Source organism: Pristiophorus japonicus, chromosome 17 (assembly GCF_044704955.1).
Source record: "Pristiophorus japonicus isolate sPriJap1 chromosome 17, sPriJap1.hap1, whole genome shotgun sequence".
Taxonomy (NCBI): domain Eukaryota; kingdom Metazoa; phylum Chordata; class Chondrichthyes; family Pristiophoridae; genus Pristiophorus; species Pristiophorus japonicus.
The window spans coordinates 2,317,298-2,335,876 of record NC_091993.1 but is presented as its reverse complement, the minus strand read 5'-3'; the positions used below and the strand labels follow the sequence as shown (position 1 = coordinate 2,335,876).

At 42.8% G+C, this 18,579-nt stretch overlaps 1 protein-coding gene and 1 pseudogene across 4 annotated transcripts in view; one reads left to right on the top strand and one right to left on the bottom strand.

Annotated features, from left to right (window-relative positions):
* Positions 1-18,579, bottom strand: part of LOC139227514 (multiple C2 and transmembrane domain-containing protein 2-like) — a 496,997-nt gene that overhangs the window by 56,555 nt on the left and 421,863 nt on the right. The gene's annotated exons all lie outside the window — the stretch shown is intronic.
* Positions 7,163-7,460, top strand: LOC139228108 (small ribosomal subunit protein eS21 pseudogene; annotated as a pseudogene).

The window sequence follows — 18,579 nt, the reverse complement described above, 5'->3', positions numbered from 1 at the left end:
ACTTTCTCACTCGCTACAGGAGCTTTCCCGCTCCCTTCAGACACTTTCCTACTCCCTGCAGATACATCAGACACTTTCCCGTTGCCTTCAGACACATCAGGCACTTTCCCACTCCCTATGGACACATACCCACTCCCTAAGGACACTTTATTTCTCCCTAGACACATCAGACACTTTCCCACTCTACAGACACATTCCCCATCCGCGATGGACAGCTCAGACACTTTCCCCACTCTCCACAGATATATTAGATATGTGTCAGATACAACATGTTCAATTAGATATTAATATTACTTTAAAGTTAGCCAGGCGAATAGAACCAGAGGATATAAATTCAATTATTGAAATCTAAATTAAAGCAGATGCTGTATTACAAAGAACTTCTTCACACAAAGTGCGATCAATATGCTGCTAATGGAGACAAAACATTATGGACATTCAAAATGCAGCTGGCTGCTATAATGGAAGATTTGGGGTACAAAAGGGATGAGCTTTGATGGATTAAATGGCCTTTCTCATCTTTGCCTTTTCTGCTGATAGGAATGAGGTAAAACTTGAGAAGATAAAGCAGCAATATCTACAAGTTCTCGGCCTATCGATAAGTCACTACACTGTCTTAAACTGGCATGAATATGGACATTTTTTTCATCATTCAATTGGACATTCTTTCATTATTCCATTAAGCTTTTTAAAACACAAATCTGACTTGCAAGCTAAACATTCTCAAAATGTGAGGTTATCCAGTTTGGTAGCAAGAACAGAAAACCAAAATATTGGGGCTAAAATTCCGGCCTCGCAATGCGTACAGTCCCTGCGAGGCCCCACAAAAGCTGGTTTTCGATGTGCAATACACATGTGCCAAAACCGGCTTTTTCCATCTGTCAAGTTTTGACTTGACAGATCTTCTACATCCCTGCAGCCAGGACATTTGCGCGGGAGGGATTGGGCTATTTGCCCATCTCTTGCCCAGCGAATGCCCTTCAAACTCTTGCGCCTGGTAAAAGCCGACGCATAGCCTACTTTTACCAGCGTAAGAGTTTTAAAACATATAAAAATAAAATTTAAATGCACATTATAAAATAAACTAAGGTAAGTTTATTTTAAACCCTATTAAAACACTTTAAAAAACCCTCCCAAAAATATATACTTTTTCTAAAACATTTAATTAACTTTAATTTCAATTAATTATAATTACGTGAGGGAGAAGTTTTTTCATTTTTTATGTTATGTTTAATCTGTTTTGGGTTTTTTTTCTCATTGATAGCAAGAAGAACTCGGAGATATGGAGTTCTCATTGCTGTCAATGAGAATACTGTACCGTGATTGGTTGTCCAGTCATACGTGACTCCACCTTCTCTGTGAGAACCTGGAGGACGGGAACACGCTCCTAAGTGCGGGAAGAGAAGGCCCCCCCCCCCACCGCAATCACAGGCAACTCCGGGACCAACAGGTATTTTTGTTAAAAATTATCGGGTCAGAAGGAAGTCTCCGAGCGGAATTTCAGGCCCATTATTTAAATAGAGAGAGACTACAGAATGTTGCACTGTAGAGCGGTCTGGGTGTCCTCGTACATTAAATACAAAAAGTTAGCATGCAGGTACAGTAAGTAGCCTTTATTGCAAGGAGGATGGAGTATAAAAGTAGGGAAGCCCTGCTAAAACTGTACAGGGCATTGGTGAGACCACATCTAGAATACTGCGAACAGTTTTGGTCTCCTTATTTAAGGAGGGATATACTTGCATTGGAGGCAGTTCAAAGAAGGTTCACGAGGTTGATTCCTGAGATGAAGGTGTTGTCTTAAGGTTGAGCAGGTTGGGCCTGTACTTATTGGAGTTTAGAAGAATGAGAGGTGATCTTATTGAAACATATGATACAGAGAGGGCTTGACAGGTAGATGCTGGGAGGATGTTTCCCCTCGTGGGGAATCTAGAACTAGGGGGCATAGTTTCAGAATAAAGGATCATCCAGTTAAGATAGAGATGAGGAGGAATTTCTTCTCTCAAAGGGCCGAATTCTCTATCCCAGAAAGCTGTCGAGACTGGGTCATTGAATATATTCAAGGCGGAGATAGACAGATTCTTGAACGATAAAGGAGTCAAGGGTTATGGAGAGCAGGCAGTGAAGTGGAGTTGAGGCCAAGATCAGATCAGCCATGATCTTATTGAATGGTGGAGCAGGCTCGAGGGGCCAGATGGCCAACTCCTGCTCCTATATCATATGTTGTTATGCTTGATAAAGATAATGCTTTAATTAGTCCATGGTTTACTCTTTTCAAGTCTTCATATTAACAGGGCTTCACCATGGAGAAGGAGAGTACCCTTCGATAATGCCCACTGATGGCGTGGAATCATTTCGGCAGAATATTAATTTTTGGTGATGGTGTAAAACAGACTATCAAATCATCCACCCGACATCACTAGAAAGGAAAATTGGGAGATGTATAACGGGTGACCGATCAAATATCTCCCGTTGTGTACTATCGTCAAAAGTTAAAATGACCCCTATTCTCGCCACCATAATGATGAAGATAATGGAAAGGAGGGCTGATGAATCCAAGTACTGGACGTGTAAATACTTTTAAAGTAAGATGTTTTAAAAACACAAAGCCCATGGAGCGGACCCAAGGTCAGGGTCCTCTGATTGGCAGCAAGTATCTGCAGCCTCACTCATCTTTGATTATTGCTCTTTAATACTTTACTGTTTCTACTCAGTTATTGAAAGTTTGAAGAAATGCCAAATTATAGTGCATTAGAATAAATAAATACAGGAAATAACTCTAGCACTGCAATATGGGTAAGTCACAACATGGGGCTAAAACTTACTCTTTAGTCTTTCTCACGCAAACAACTATTCACCCATGTTACTTTTCAAAGGGTAAATGACTATCTCCATAACCTGGAATGGCTCAGAAAACTTCTCATAGCTGAACAAAATGCATTAATTCACATTCTTCCACTGCTGGTTATGGCAATACAGTGACAACAAACTTTAAAATCCTGCTGTGAGTTACTGTATATTTTTGATGAATGTAGAGAATTCCAATGTTATCAGAACATAACATAGAACATAAGAAATAGGAGCAGGAGTCGGCCATTTGGCCCCTCGAGCCTGCTCCACCATTCAATAAGATCATGGCTGATCTGATTGGCCACAACTCTACTTCCCTGCCTGTTCCCCATAACCCTTGACTCCCGATATCATGTCTAATCAGATAGCTCACAGATGGGAATTTACAGCACAGAAACAGGCCATTTGGCCCAATTGGTCTGTGCTGGTGTTTATGCTCCACACGAGCCTCCTCCCTCCCCTCTTCATCTAAACCCCTCAGTATAACCTTCTATTCCTTTCTCCCTCATGTGTTTAGCTGGCTTCGCCTTAAATGAATCTAGCCTCAACGACTAAGGATTATTAATATAATAACAAATTGAAAAATCTTAATAGCCATAGGTGCACTTTGTGTCAGCTTGGATTTGTTTGCTCTGGTTCAGTTAAGCCAATGCAGTTTGATCTCCTCAGTCAGGCCATGACGTGCCGCTGAGTATCGGAGGAAGCCATGGATGAAAGTCTGCCTGCCGTTTGCCGAGAGCGGGAATGGGAAGCTTGCGGAGTCAAGTAACGCTTCGCACAAACCTCCAGCACAAGTTTACACTTGCAGCTGTAGGTACAAAGTACAACTGACAGCAGAAGGCGAGACTCCTGCTGGGTGTATTCTCACTTCCTGATCGAACAGCATAACAAGATGAAAACACGACTTTACAGCACAGCGCATGGCTGATTCAGTGCACAGATTTCAGACTGGAATTATTATGAGCCTAAACTCCACTGTACTCGACACTGTAGCAAAACACAAGGAGCAGAACATTGCTGAATATCTCGGGCTTTCTTTACGGATCCCGCTCTGATTTAAGCCGAGCGGTTTGCTATCTTTAGAACAAAAAATGGCACCCAATCTATGGAAGATTTTAGCTACCTGCTCCAATTCCATTTTATTGGCAGGTTATGAATTTATCTGCATGCACATGTACTGTTTGCAAATAATAGATTTTCTATTCTGCCACTTTTCATCCTACTTGTTAAAGGTGAACTCGGTTTGAAGTACTGTGGAAACACAGTGGCCTGAAGCCTCAAAACGTCTCCTTCACCAAGGTCCCAATCTTTGTTGTACACCAACAAAGGGTATTTTCCCATAGGGAGGGCTCCCCATAACCCCTTATCCCCTTATCAGGTAAGAGACTGTCTATTTCTGTTTTAAATTTATTCAATGTCCCAGCTTCCACAGCTCTCTGAGGCAGCGAATTCCACAAATTTACAACCCTCTGAGAGAAGAAATTTCTCCTCATCTCTGTTTTAAATGGGCAGCCCCTTATTCTAAGATCATGCCCTCTAGTTCTAGTCTCCCCCATCAGTGGAAACATCCTCTCTGCATCCACCTTGTCAATCCCCCTCATAATCTTATACGTTTCGATAAGATCACCTCTCATTCTTCTGAATTCCAATGAGTAGAGACCCAACCTACTCAACCCTTCCTCATAAGTCAACCCCCTCATCTCTAGAATCAACCTAGTGAACCTTTCTGAACTGTCTCCAAAGCAAGTAAATATGCACGCAGTATTCCAGGTGTTACCTCACCAATACCCTGTATAACTGTAGCAAGACTTCCCTGCTTTTATACTCCAACCCCTTTGCAATAAAGGCCAAGATTCCATTGGCCTTCCTGATCACTTGCTGTACCTGCATACTATCCTTTTGTGTTTCATGCACAAGTACCCCCAGGTACCGCTGTACTGCGGCACTTTGCAATCTTTCTCCATTTAAATAATAACTTGCTCTTTGATTTTTTTCTGCCAAAGTGCATGACCTCACACTTCCCAACATTATACTCCATCTACCAAATTTTTGCCTACTCACTTAGCCTGTCTATGTTCTTTTGCATACTTTTTGTGTCCTCCTCACACATTGCTTTTCCTCCCATCTTTATATCGTCAGCAAACTTGATCTTCAATAGGTAGTAACTGGTCCTATAACGGATCATTAGTATGTGGTGCATAAGGCTTGCCCAATGAGTTTGCTGGCAACTGATACAGATCTGATTGGATCTCTGAATTCGCAGGCAGAATCCAGATGCTTCGATCTACATTAGAATTAGAATCTTGCGTGGTTCTTAGGGGACCACTGAAACATCCAAAATCAATGCATTATATATGGATACCGCTGAGGCTTGGTTTAGTTTATAGCCCGGGTCAACTTGCAGCACTGAGATTGGCAATATCCATATATCCTATCCAGACGTTATCACCTAGGAGATACCAGCAACACAAGTATTGGCAACATGACAGACTAGGCTTTACAGGTTATCTGAAGTAAAAGCTGTCACTTAGTGTTTGGTATCTCTGGAAGTAAGCTGTAAAGAACCTGAGCTGATTTCGAGCTAAAGAATTCTGTAAACTTAGGATTCCAGTCCAAGAGAAACCTGGTCAATAAATCCTGTGTTCTTGCTCTGTGCTCTGTAGAGGGAGCCTTGCATTCCTTCAGTGAGAGTAATACATGACTACATTTGGAATAAAAGGCTCATTTGGAGATTTGGCACAAGGCACAGGTTGCCCTTCTACAGGGGAAATCATCTGCTTACTAGATTGAACCGTGATATTGATGGATGTGCCTGGCAAATCATTCTTATTATGTAAGGACCAATACATTGGTAGGGAAGAATCTTGGATAATGTCGTTGGATGCTCTCAGAGGCAGAGGGTTGTGTGTGGGAACCGTACTATGTCAATAGGATTGGTTGGCTCAACAACACACAGCAACAGGGTAGGAACCTGTATAAACTGCACGATAAACAGAGAGGTGCTATTGGCAATTGGCTCCAGACCAAAATCAGGATCAGAATCGATTCTTTAGATCCTGATACCCTAAAAAAGATAGGACAAAAAAAAGGTGCATTTATATAGTGCTCACATGACCTCAGGAGTGCTTTGCAACCAATGAAATACTTTTGAAGTTGTCATGGGGCGAGTGGGCAAGAGCTGAGCAGGGAGCTTTCAGAATTGATCGTTAGCACCAGCTTGACCGCTAAGGAGAAAGTGCAACCGCAGAGTTGGAAGTCAAGATGCAGAAAGCAGACAGAGTTTGCAGTGTCAAGCCTCAGACAGATAACAGATACACTCCATTCATGGTAAAAATGAGCAGTATTAACACATTTTTTGGTTTGTCACAGCAGTTTCTTTGAAGAATGTTGAAGAGTTCTGTCCTTGCCAAGAGATAATGCCCATTCATCTCTGAAAATAGACGGTCACAATGTTGAAACCCTTTGACGAGGGTGAAAGAGGCATTCTTGCAGTTTCATGGATAGCCAGTTTCACTTGCCTTCCTTCTTTTATTCAAGCCCTGAGCAACAACTTGTATTTATATAGCGCCTTTAAAGTAGTGAAACGTCTCAAGGCGCTTCACAGGTGTAAGGGGATAAGGGGTTATGGGGAACGGGCAGGGAAGTGGAGCTAAGTCCCTGATCAGATCAGTCATGATCTTATTGAATGGCGGAGCAGGCTCGAGGGGCCTTATGGCCTACTCCTGCTCCTATTTCTTATGTTATGTTCTTATTATGAGATAAAGAATTTGACACTGAGCCGCATAAGAGAAATTAGTGCAGGTGACTAAAAGCTTGATCAAAGAGGTAGGTTTTAAGGAGCGTCTTGAATGAGGAAAGAGAGGTAGAGAGGCGGAGAGGTTTAAGCCGGGAGTTCCAGAGCTTGGGGCCCAGGCAACAAAAGGCACAGCCACCAATGGTTGCGTGATTATAATCAGGGATGCTCAAGAGGGCAGATTTAGAGGAGCGCAGATATAAGAGGGCTTGTGGGGCTGGAGGAGATTACAGAGATAGGGAGGGGCGAGACCATGGAGGATTTGAAAATAAGGATGAGAGTTTTGAAATCGAGGCGTTGCTTAGCCAGGAGCCAATATAGGTCAGCAAGCACAGGGGTGATGGGTGAACAGGACTTGGTGCGAATTAGGACATGGGCAGCCGAGTTTTGGATCGCCTCTCGTTTACGTAGGATAGAACGTGGGAGGCCAGCTAGGAGTGCATTGGAATAATCAAGTCTAGAGGCGAGCGGAGATCCCTGCGTAAGAACTGAACAAAATCCAACAACCGGCTAAATTCCAACATGCAGAATGACGCTGGAGAATATGTTGATCACATTCCACGCAAATGTTCTGCTAGCAACAGAATTATTGGTGCCAAGGACCATGCTTCCATTCAAATCAACCTTGCTGATGTTGACAAAGTAACAGGGAGATTCAATGGTCAAAACAAAACCTATTGCCATCTGTGAGCTTAGCCATCGGAGTGGTGAATCAGATGATTGTATCCTGAGGCTGGTGAAGAATGATGGCATTGTGGCCAAGGCTGTCTAACAAGCTGAAAACTTGTGTTATGGGAAGTTTGATGTTTGTATAGAAATAAAAACAAAGGCATGGATGAGGGCTTCAGCAGCGGTTGAGCTGAAGCAAGGGCAGAGACGGGCGATGTTACGGAGGTGGAAATAGGCGGTCTTAGTTATGCTGTGGACATGTTGTCGATAGCTCATTTCACGGTCAAATATGACACCATGGTTGCGAACATGGTTCAGCCTCAGATAGCAGTTGGGGAGAGGGATGGAGTCAGTGGCTAGGGAACGGAATTTGTGGCAGGGGCCGAAAACAAGGGCTTCAGTCTTATAAAGTGGGGAAATGTGAACTTATCCACTTTGATAGGAAAAATAGAAAAGCAGAGTATTTTTTAAATGGTGAGAGATTGGGAAATGTTGGTGTTCAGAGGGACCTGGGTGTCCTTGTACACCAATCACTGAAAGTTAACATGCAGGTACAGCAAGCAATTAAGAAAGCAAATGGTATGTTGGCCTTTATTACAAGAGGATTTGAGTATAAGAGTAAAGGCATCTTACTGCAATTATATCGGGCCCTGGTGAGACCGCACCTGGCGTGCTGTGTACAATTTTGTTCTCCTTACCTAAGGAAGGATATACTTGCCATTGAGGGAGTGCAACAAAGGTTCAACAGATTCCTGGGATGGGGGGGATTGTTCTATGAGGAAAGATTGAGTAGACTAGGCCTATATTCTCTAGAGTTTAGAAGAATGAGAGGTGATCTCATTGAAACATACAAAATTGTACAGGGCTTGACAGGGTAGATGCAGGGAGGGTGTTTCCCCCGGGCTGGGGAGTCTAGAACCAGGGGTCACAGTCTCAGAATAAGGGGTTGGCCATTTAGGTTTGAGATGAGGAGATTCAGCGGATGGTGAATCTTTGGAATTCTTTACTCCGGAGGGCTGTGGAGGCTCAGTCTTTGAGTATATTCAAGACAGAGATCGATAGATTTTTGAATATTAAGGGAATCAAGGGATATGGGGACAGTACAGAAAAGTGGAGTTGAGGTCAAAGATCAGCCATGATCTTATTGAATGGCAGAGCAGGCTAGAGGGGCTGAATGGCCTATTCCTACTCCTATTTCTTATGTTCTTATGTTCTCAATATTCAATTGGAGAAAATTTCTGCTCATCCAGAATTGGATGTCGGACAAGCGCTCTGACAATTAAAGCATAAGGAGGTTCTGCGATCCGTGTGTGGAGGGAAGCCTTCTCCACCTCTCGTGCAATGAGGTTCACAATCTGAGGTCACTGAATGCCATCGGACAGTGCAAAAAAATGAAAAAAATCCTTCTGCCTCATATGGGTGGCAGGAACAGTAATCTTGTGGCAATAATGAGGTTAGGCCATCACTCTTAGATAGAATTTACAGCACAGAAACAGGCCATTCAGCCCAAGTGGTCTATGCCAATGTTGATACTCCACATGAATCTCTTCTCATTCTACTTCATCTAACCCTTTCTACATCTTGACATGGTTTTTTGCTGAAGAGGAGTAAGCAGCCTTGGAGGTAATTAAAGGTCTTATAATATTAATTAAAGTATTCATTAGGCTCAGTCTTGATGTTCTGCCCCATTAAAGTGCTTTCTCTATTCCCAAACTCGCTGCCTCAGTTGTTCAGGGATCCCAAATTTTACCGTTGTCCATCTTCTGCCTTTTATGGCTCATTTATTATTATTGAGCTGATCATAGCACAGCAAAAATAATTGGCAACGCCGGACGTGTGACCACTATCCCTGCCTCCAGCCCATTAACGTGCGGTTTAGACGTGGCTGACATTGTACATGCACAGGTCAGCTACAAGGTGGCCAAATATGGAATACATATGAAATACAAGTACAATCTTCAAAATTATAATTTAAATACCTATAGATGTTGACTGCTTCTCTATCATAAATATTTTGCACAAACAAATAATACGTTATGCAGCACAGGTTAAGAAAGAAAAGAGCTTACTTATATTTACATAACATCTTTCACAACCTCAGGATGTCCCGCAGCATTTTACCGCCAATGGAGGAAGTGCATCCGGGAGGGCGCTGAGCACCTCTAGTCTCATCGCAGAGAGCATGCAGAAATCAAGCGCAGGTCGCGGAAAGAGCATGTGGCAAACCAGTCCCACCCACCCTTTCCCTCAACGACTATCTGTCCCACTTGTGACTGTGGGACTGTGGCTCTCGTATTGGACTGTTCAGCCCCCTGAGGGCACATTTTGAGAGTGGAAGCAAGTCTTCCTCGATTCCAAGGGACTGCCTATGATGATGATTGTCATGTATTCAACTATCATTTTAACCCATGTATAAGCTGACCTAAGTTGTACACCTTGAGAACATTGACCACAAGGGGGTAAACTTGTGGGAGACACTCCTAACCTCGACTTTCAGGTATAAAAGGGGAAGCTCCACCCACCTTCATCACTTGAGGTCTTGGTAATAAAGGTAACTGGTCACAGAGTGACCTTCTCTCCAGTATGGGCCTCGTGTGCATTTATACTGTATAGTAAGGATATATCAATGATGATGACCGCCAATGAAGTACTTTTCAATCGCAGACACTGTTAGAATGTAGACATCACGGCAGCCAATTTGTGCACAGTAAGGTTCCACAAACAGCAATGAGATCATGACTAGACAATCTGTTTTTAGTGATACTGGTTGAACTGGGAGAATTCCTATTCAGTTCTTGGAAATAGTGCCATCTTTGACGTCTACCCGAGAGAGTAAACAGGATCTCGGTCCAATGTCTCATCTGAAAGACAACACCGACTGACAGTGCAGGAAGTGCTCAGTACTGGACAGGAGTGTCAGCCTGGATTATGTGTTCAAGTCTCTGAAGTGGGACTTGATCCCACAACCTTCTAAATCGGTGGCGAGAGTGCTGCCCCTGAGCCTAAAGAATAAACTTCAAGAAGACCAAAACCAAGTTAAGAATATCTTTTGAAATAATCCAATTATTCATTTAGATTCAGATAAAAAAATAGTTGTCACAATGTCCAGACGATGTATGTGGAGAAGGCAGGGCACATGGAAGCAAGAGCAGACAGCGGTTACATTCAGGTTGTGGTTTTTACCTCAGGATTCTACAGTTACAGAACACAGATTGGACTCCTCTCCTCGCCCCTCCCTCCCTCAGCTGGCAGAGACCATGGGCACAAATTTTCACTGCCACCCACCCTCATGCCTCTCCCTAAACTGTGGGAGAACATGAGTATAGATCTATCTACCTTCGACCGACAAGGATACATGTTCCACAAGATCACCTCCATGATACAGCCAAGAGGAATTGGGGCAAAAGAATTATTCGACATGGCTCTGCTCCCCACAAGGCTGCCCTGGACAATCCCCGAGGTCGGTTTTGGGCCTGCTCCTGGGGGTACACACAAACTAGCGTAAGCATTCATCAGAGGCAGGGGGGAGTGTTCCCGGCTTCTCACCTCACTTTCCTCCTTTGGGCCCATTGGGCACCCAAGCAGAGACTCATTGGAGATTCTGCCAGGACCCCCAAGAATTGTAGGCCTGTGGGGGGTCCGGGAGCAGCTCTAGATCAATGAGGCAAGTTCCATTTTACCGGTTTCCATGCCCCCACCGTGATCCTAAGGCCGTAATACTGGCAGCAGGAGTACAGGCCTGTTGCTGCTCGCTTCTTTCTACCCCACGTGGCCCTGGTGAAGGAAAATTGAATGCAGCTCTTCTCTTACAGGGGCAGCTCACCTCCAATATCCTGTGCTTATATATAAGTACATAAGAATTAGGAGCAGGAGTAGGCCATTCGGCCCCTCGAGCCTGCTCCGCCATTCAATGAGATCGTGGCTGATCTTCTACCTCAACGCCACTTTATCGTGCATCCATCAGAGGCCCAAAGAGAAAAGTCCACCCTCTTGAGATCAGATCTGCCCCACTAGAATGTCACAGAACACTAGCATCTATCTCCCTTTGATAGTAAGGTATCTGCCCCCTCAACCTTTTCCCAGGGCCACTGTGTCCCAAACTTCGTCAGGTTGGATATATAACCAACAGTTTCAATATGGAGAAAGCTAAAATATATTTTCTGGTCATAAAGTCTGTGGTGGCATTGTTTAATCTCAGCTTCATCTTCATAAAGTCAATGTGTACTTTTACATGAAATCTACAAGTTATGCAATGATTTTCAGAAAGCTAACCCAGCTCTGACCTTGCAAATAAGTATTTTAATTGGTTCTCCAAATCATTTGCAACTCAGATAACGTATTGGATTATAAAACAGCATAAAACTCTTACCAGTTAAAAGACATAAACAGTCTGCTTTCTAAGTGTTCCTTCACCGATGGTTTAAATTCAAATAATCAGACAATAAATATATGCTTTGTTTTGTTTTTATTTTAGCAAACACGAATCATAAAATAACCTGTTCGGTGGAAGACAAATACTAAAACAAAACAGTTTGATTTATAGCCTCGTGCGCCCTATATCTTTTGCCTTGACACCTACATGGATTTGAAAGAACAAAAAAAAACATAATTACTCAATTTAATCTCACTAAATTCGGGTCTATTGGTTCTGATTTAGTTACTATGCACAAGTAGCACAATGTTGTTCAGCTTTCTCCTAGTTAGTATAATTATGATAGCATAATCAGTCAGAACAAGACGGCAATTTTGGAAGTTTGCCGCTCAGCAGGAGGCCATTCAGCCCATTGAGAGAGCGAGCGAGAGAAACACATAGATGAGACGTTAAACCGAGGCCCCGTCTGCTCTCTCAGGTGGATGCAAAAGATCCCATGGCACTATTTTGAAGAAGAGCAGGGGAGTTAGCCCCGGTGTCCTGGCCAATATTTATCCAGCAATCAACGTATCAACAAACAGATTATCTGGTCGTTATCACATTGCTGTTTGTGGGAGCTTGCTGTGCGCAAATTGCCGCGTTTTCTACATTACAACAGTGACTACACTCCAAAAGTACTTCGTTGACTGTAAAGCACTTTGAGACCTCTGGTGGTCGTGAAAGACGCTATATAAATGCAAGTCTGTCTTTATTATTAAGCAAGTGCTTTTACATGGTGGTAGCACAATAGCTATTATCTTATTGCAGCTAAGTTTAATCCTGGCTCAGTTCAAATCATCTGGAAACATTGATTCTCATCTGGTTTGTTTATATCCAATTTAATACCACCTTTGAACAATACTTATGATAGGACTTCCCAGCCCTGCATTCTCTTCCATGGAGAACAAGAAGAGCAGTAATGTCCTGGGAACATCATCACCACCAAGTTATCCTGCAAGTCTCACACCATCCTCACTTGGACATATATCACCGTTCCTTTATCGTCGCTGAGTCAATGGTCTAGAAGTCCCAGTCGGCTGCTTCCCGCGGGCGATCGGGTAAAAAAGTTTTTAAAAATACGCACTTACGTGAACCTGCTGCACTCACGAGGGACCCCAGTCCTGAGGCCACCACTGACTGCGCATCGCAGCACGTGCACGTCGGGACGTCCACAGGGTGGAGCTGCAGTCACATGGCTCAGAGCAGCCAATCCAGGCAAAGTATATACTCATTCACAATAATGGGAACTCCGTAAGTTGGAGTTCCCATTATTATGATTGAAACCCCCCCCAAACATCTAAAACACAAATAAAAAGTAGAAAAAAATACACCACATATTTTTATTAATTTAAATTCAAGTTTTTTATGTATTATAAAAAAAAAATGTTTCTGATTTAAAAAAAAAGTTTTTAAAATTATGGTTTAAAATAAACTTACCGTAGTGGGAAGGGTTTTTAACAATAAAATGTTATTTTTTATTTTTATTTTATTATGTTTTTGCGCACTTTAAAATTCTTATGCCTGTAAAAGTAGGCTATGCATCTGCTCTTATCAGGCGCAAGGGTTTTCAGGACATCCGCTGGGTAAGATATGGGTAAATCTCGCATTCTTGCCCATGCAAATGTCCCGGCTGTGGAGATATGGAAGATCTGTCAAGATCCAGCTTGACAGATTGGAAAATCCGATTTTCGGGGCATGCGCATTGTGCGCTGAAAACTGGCTTTTGCGATGCCTTCCCAGGTCCATACACACTCCATACGGAGGCCGGGATTTCTGGGCCAATGTCCTAGAATTTCCTACTGAGCACCATTGTGAGAGGACCATCACCACATGGACTACAGCGATTCAAGAAGGCACCCCATCACCACCCTCTCACGGGCAACCGGGGATGGGAAATACGTGTGGCCTGGCCAGCGACACCCACATCTCAAGATCAAATGTTTTTAAAATCAATGTTGTAAGAAGTCACGATGATTAGATTTATACAGAGTTTTTAAATCACATTACTGGGGAGATGGAAAACATGTAACAGAGGGTGAACAAAAATAGTTAAAGTGAGATATACAATGTTACAGTGGGTAAAATGCGGATTTTCCAATCTGTCAAGCTGGATCTTGACAGATCTTCTGTATCTCCACAGCCGGGACATTTGCATGGGCAAGATTGCGAGATTTACCCATATCTTACCCAGCGGATGTCCTGAAAACCCTTGCGCCTGATAAGAGCAGATGCATAGCCTACTTTTACAGGCATAAGAATTTTAAAGTGCGCAAAAACATAATAAAATAAAAAGAAAAAATAACATTTTATTGTTAAAAACCCTTCCCACTATAGTAAGTTTATTTTAAACCATAATTTAAAAATCTTTTTTTAAAAATCAGAAACATTTTTTTTATAATACATAAAAAACTTGAATTTAAATTAATAAAAATATTGATTCCTGTGAGTGACAGACCATCACGCTTCATTTTAGATTTGAGCTAGAGGCAATCAAGGCCAACTGGCTTCCACGCCACAATCCAAAGTAACCCTTTCTCATGAAACTATCTACTCCCCTATGGGAGAACACGTCGATGTCCGGGCCCCTTAGCCCTAAGTGAGCATGAGTCACTTTGCAACAAATTAGACCAGTTATTATAACAATCCAGGATAACACTCGGCTGTTAACATTTCCTGGGCCATGGAGACACTCCAAAGCTTTTGCAGAATGCAACCTTGTATTTAACAAGCCCTGCTCTTCCAAGTCTGTGGCATTCGGAGTTTTATTAAGGAACTCAAGTGGAAAATAGGTTAGCAGTAATTGCAAGCCATGCAAAAAGACACTGGCCTCAGGTGGCTTGGGAATACTTCAAACAACCAGCATTTTAAAACCACAGGAACGAGGCTCCATTCTGTAATGCCTTGCTCCCAGAAACGTTTAACATTCTGCAGAGAGGAAAACTTTCAGAAATATATCAAACTTGATTTATTGCTGAAATTCTTTGTGAATCGGAAGCTATGTGGGTAATGATTCACAGTTAATTTTATTGTCTTGAACTTATTACCATACTTTTGGGTATCGATGCTTTCAAAGTAAAAATCAAAGCAATGAGCACACTCACAATTCAATTCTAAAATGGACATCAATTGTCCACTTAAGAGCTGGCCACCTTATTTGCATGTATATGTCCTACAAGAATGAAGATTAAAAACCTATCCTTCTGCAATATTATAAATAGACTTGCAGCCAGTATGTGTTAAGACCACCTACTGTAATACCAAATGAGTCACTAATCCCAGCATATGCAAGTCTCTCTCTGCTTAAGTGAATAACTACCATTAATCATTTCTGTCTATTTGTAAAGGACTATCAAAGTGCTTTATGGCTAGGCTGTTTTCAAAGGTAAAAGAAACAGAAGACCTTGTGCGTACTCCGAACAGATTACAAAGTTAGCTGATGAAATGAGTGGAAGACAAATGTTGTATTTGTTGAAGATGTGCCCCAGTGAATAAAGGGAGCAGGTGATGCGGGGACTGAGCAATACAGACCACAGATCATCACGATCTGATCCCTGCTCTGCGTTGAGTTAGCCAACCTCACCTAAGGTGGCAAAGGAGAGAGCTCTACAATTAGCATTAATGACTCGAGCTAGGAAAGGGAAAAATCAATTATTTTTTTTTTTAAATCAGGAGCTTGCAGAAATCCAACATCTACCCATGATAGATTGGCCAGGCACCCAGGAGGTTCCAGTTCACTCTGCAATTGGGACCATACAGAAGGCTAAATGAGCGAGTCACATATGTGATTCCATATCTGCTATGCAATTGGTCAGTGGCAGGAGAATGATCCATATTTTGTGACCCAACTCTACATAGAATGTACAGCACAGAAACAGGCCATTCAGCCCAACTAGTCCATGCCAGTTTTTATGCTCCTACCCGACTTCATCTAACACTATCTGCATATCCTTCTATTCCTTTCTCCCTCACATACTTGTCCATGTTCCCTGTAATGTATTTGCTTCATGGATTCTTTGCTTAAGAATTCATAGCAACACATTGCTATTAAAAACTAGTTGGTTTATTAGCAAAAGGTTTAACAATCATACTACACATTACTGGTTCATCCACCAGGCTCACAACCACCTGCCTCATCGTGGATCCCCCGAACTCAAGTGGCTGGGGTTTTATTAAGTCTTGTGAACATCACATGACTGGCTAAGCCACTCCCAACTCAACAGCTCCACCAATCTGTGAGCACCCTCACATTTGCATGCATTGGGTGTGTCCGGAGCCAGGGTGGGCCATGCTCTTGGGATGGGGGGTGGGCTGTTTGAGGCTGGAATTGGGAGAGACTTCTTCACTCGGGGAGTTGTTGGCCTGTGGGGTTCCCTGCCATGGAGAGTTGTTGATGCCATTTCTTTTGATTTGTTCGGGAGGGAGCTGGATGTGGTCCTTGCAGCCGGTGGGGTCGGGGGGTGTGGAGGGGGCGTGGGGGGGGGGGGAGGTGCTGGGGTGAATGATCAGCCATGATCTTGTTGAATGGCGGTGCAGGCTCGAAGGGCCGAATGGCCTACTCTTGCACCTATTTTCTATGTTTCTATATTACATTCCCCTTAAAGGCAACTGCGTCAAGTATAGTCATACATTAGAGTCAGAACCATAGCGGTTAGTAAACAGAGTGGGTCACTTTTACACCACTGACGTGCTTCATCAGTGTGCCACATTGGAACATGCGCTGTGGGGTCTGTTGGCTCCTTTTGTTAAACTGGAACCAACTCGAAGCAAAGTCGATCTACTGTGAGATCTTCTGTAAGCCTCCTGTCAGGACAGCACAGGGTGACTGAGGAAGCATGCCTGTACCGGAATGTTCCGACAGCATTTACAATCTCAGTGGTGGAAATGCATCTCGAGAGCTCTTGTACAACAGAGATAAAAAGCAAGTTCAAACTATCAAGGCCAAGATCAGCCCTGGGGTAAAACGAACACAGTGGGTGGGAAGAGGCCGGGCGGGGGGAGGGGGGGGGGGGGGGGGGAAGAGAAAGGAGTGCTCAATTAATGAGGGTTGTGGGGTGAATAGTTATCTGAAAAAGGAATAAAAACTACCTCAAGCACGAGTGGCTAAGATCCAGCAGAACACAGAAAGAAGAAAGAAACAAAACACAGAAATGGAGAATAAATTCAAGACTCGATTAAAGTCAGGCTTCAGAAAAAAGGAACGGGAACAAACAAAATGGGTGAAAAAAAGCTTAATATTAAAAACTGAGTAGCAAGCTTGGAAGAATCCATAAATAATCAAACAGGTTTAAAAGACAGACAGCAAGAAAATGTTAACTTTGGGTAACAAATGAAATTAAGAATCTGTGCCTTACAATACAGAGGAGTGCGGTTATATATGGAAACTCAATTTGCAGATGAAGTATTGAAAGGTATATGAAGTACTGCTGTAGTAATAACAGGGGAGAGCTGAAGGAATCATAACTAAAAGATGACACTGTCCAGGACGAAAAGGGAGGAAATAAGAACCGAGATCAAAGTGATTTGTTTTAAAATGCAACACAGTTACCATGGAAAGAGACTGAAGGAATAAGAGTTATTTGCTAATAAAAGCTTTTTGCTGTGTTATATCAGAATCAAAAGTAGCTTCCTCCCTGTTATTTTATTGCTCTGTGTGAGAGTTGATTCAATTACCCAGCATGCACCAACATTAGATTAAGCCATGGCTTATTTACCATTTGTAAATCCCAGCGACATGGATGGGCTGCTACATTTGAAGGAAAAAATTAATGGCAGTGGAACAGTGTCGAGGTAGAAAAAGGCTGACACCATGTCATATACCGCCTCCCGACTTCAGAAGCTACACAAATTGCTCACTTTGTTTTTGTTCTTTTCCTATACTGAGGGAGTGCTGCACTGTCTGAGGAGCCGTCTTTTGGATGAAAGGTTAAACCGAGGCCCCACCTGCCCTCTCAGGCAGATGTAAACGATCCCGCGGCACTATTCGAAGACGAGCAGGGCACTTTCCCCCGGTGTCCTGGCCAATATTTATCCCTCAACCAAAGTCATCAAAACAGATGATTGTGGGAGCTTGCTGTGCGCAGACTTGCCGCTGCGTATCCTGCATTACAACACTGACGACACTTCAAAAGTACTTCATTGGTTGTAAAGCGCTTTGTGACATCCTGAGGTCATGAAAGGCGCTATATAATTGCAAGTCTATATATTTTATACAACAAGGGAAAAAGCAAGTTGATGCTGAAAGGTAACACTGGCATACTCCAGAACTACTTTTCTTGCTCTCTTCTGTGTGCTCCTTAACGGCAGATTGTATTCTAACACTGTATGAATGCAAACGATTTCTAGCCATCTCAATTTATTAATTTAATTTTAGCTCCCTTTGCCTCCTAACCATGGGCTTAATGTTATGAGGCTGTGCTGTGCTTGAAGATAAAATAATCATTTCCTTCTACTGCCGATAACTTGGGGATTAACGCTTTGAAAATGATACCGTGTTTCTTAACCCAACCTTAAAGAAATGACACTGCAGGACATTTAAAGCATCTCCAATCAGCCCTGCATTAGCAAGTGTCCACAGCAAATGCTCACCACACGATGCAATCGTTTTGTGTGAATGAAAGGACACAAAATGAGAGCCAGGCTCAACATGATGTGATTTCAGTTCTTAAATCCAGTTCAATAAAAGCAGCAGCATGAAGCTCGGACTCCAGTTAATAGCCACAATCAATGTCAGATTCTTTTTTAAGTTGGATGTAATGCTTTCTTTAATGCACATTCTTTCTTCACAAGAATTACTGTATACTCCGATTATAATATAGGATCAAGAAACAAGCAGTGTGGTGCAATGAAGGCGATGCTGTAA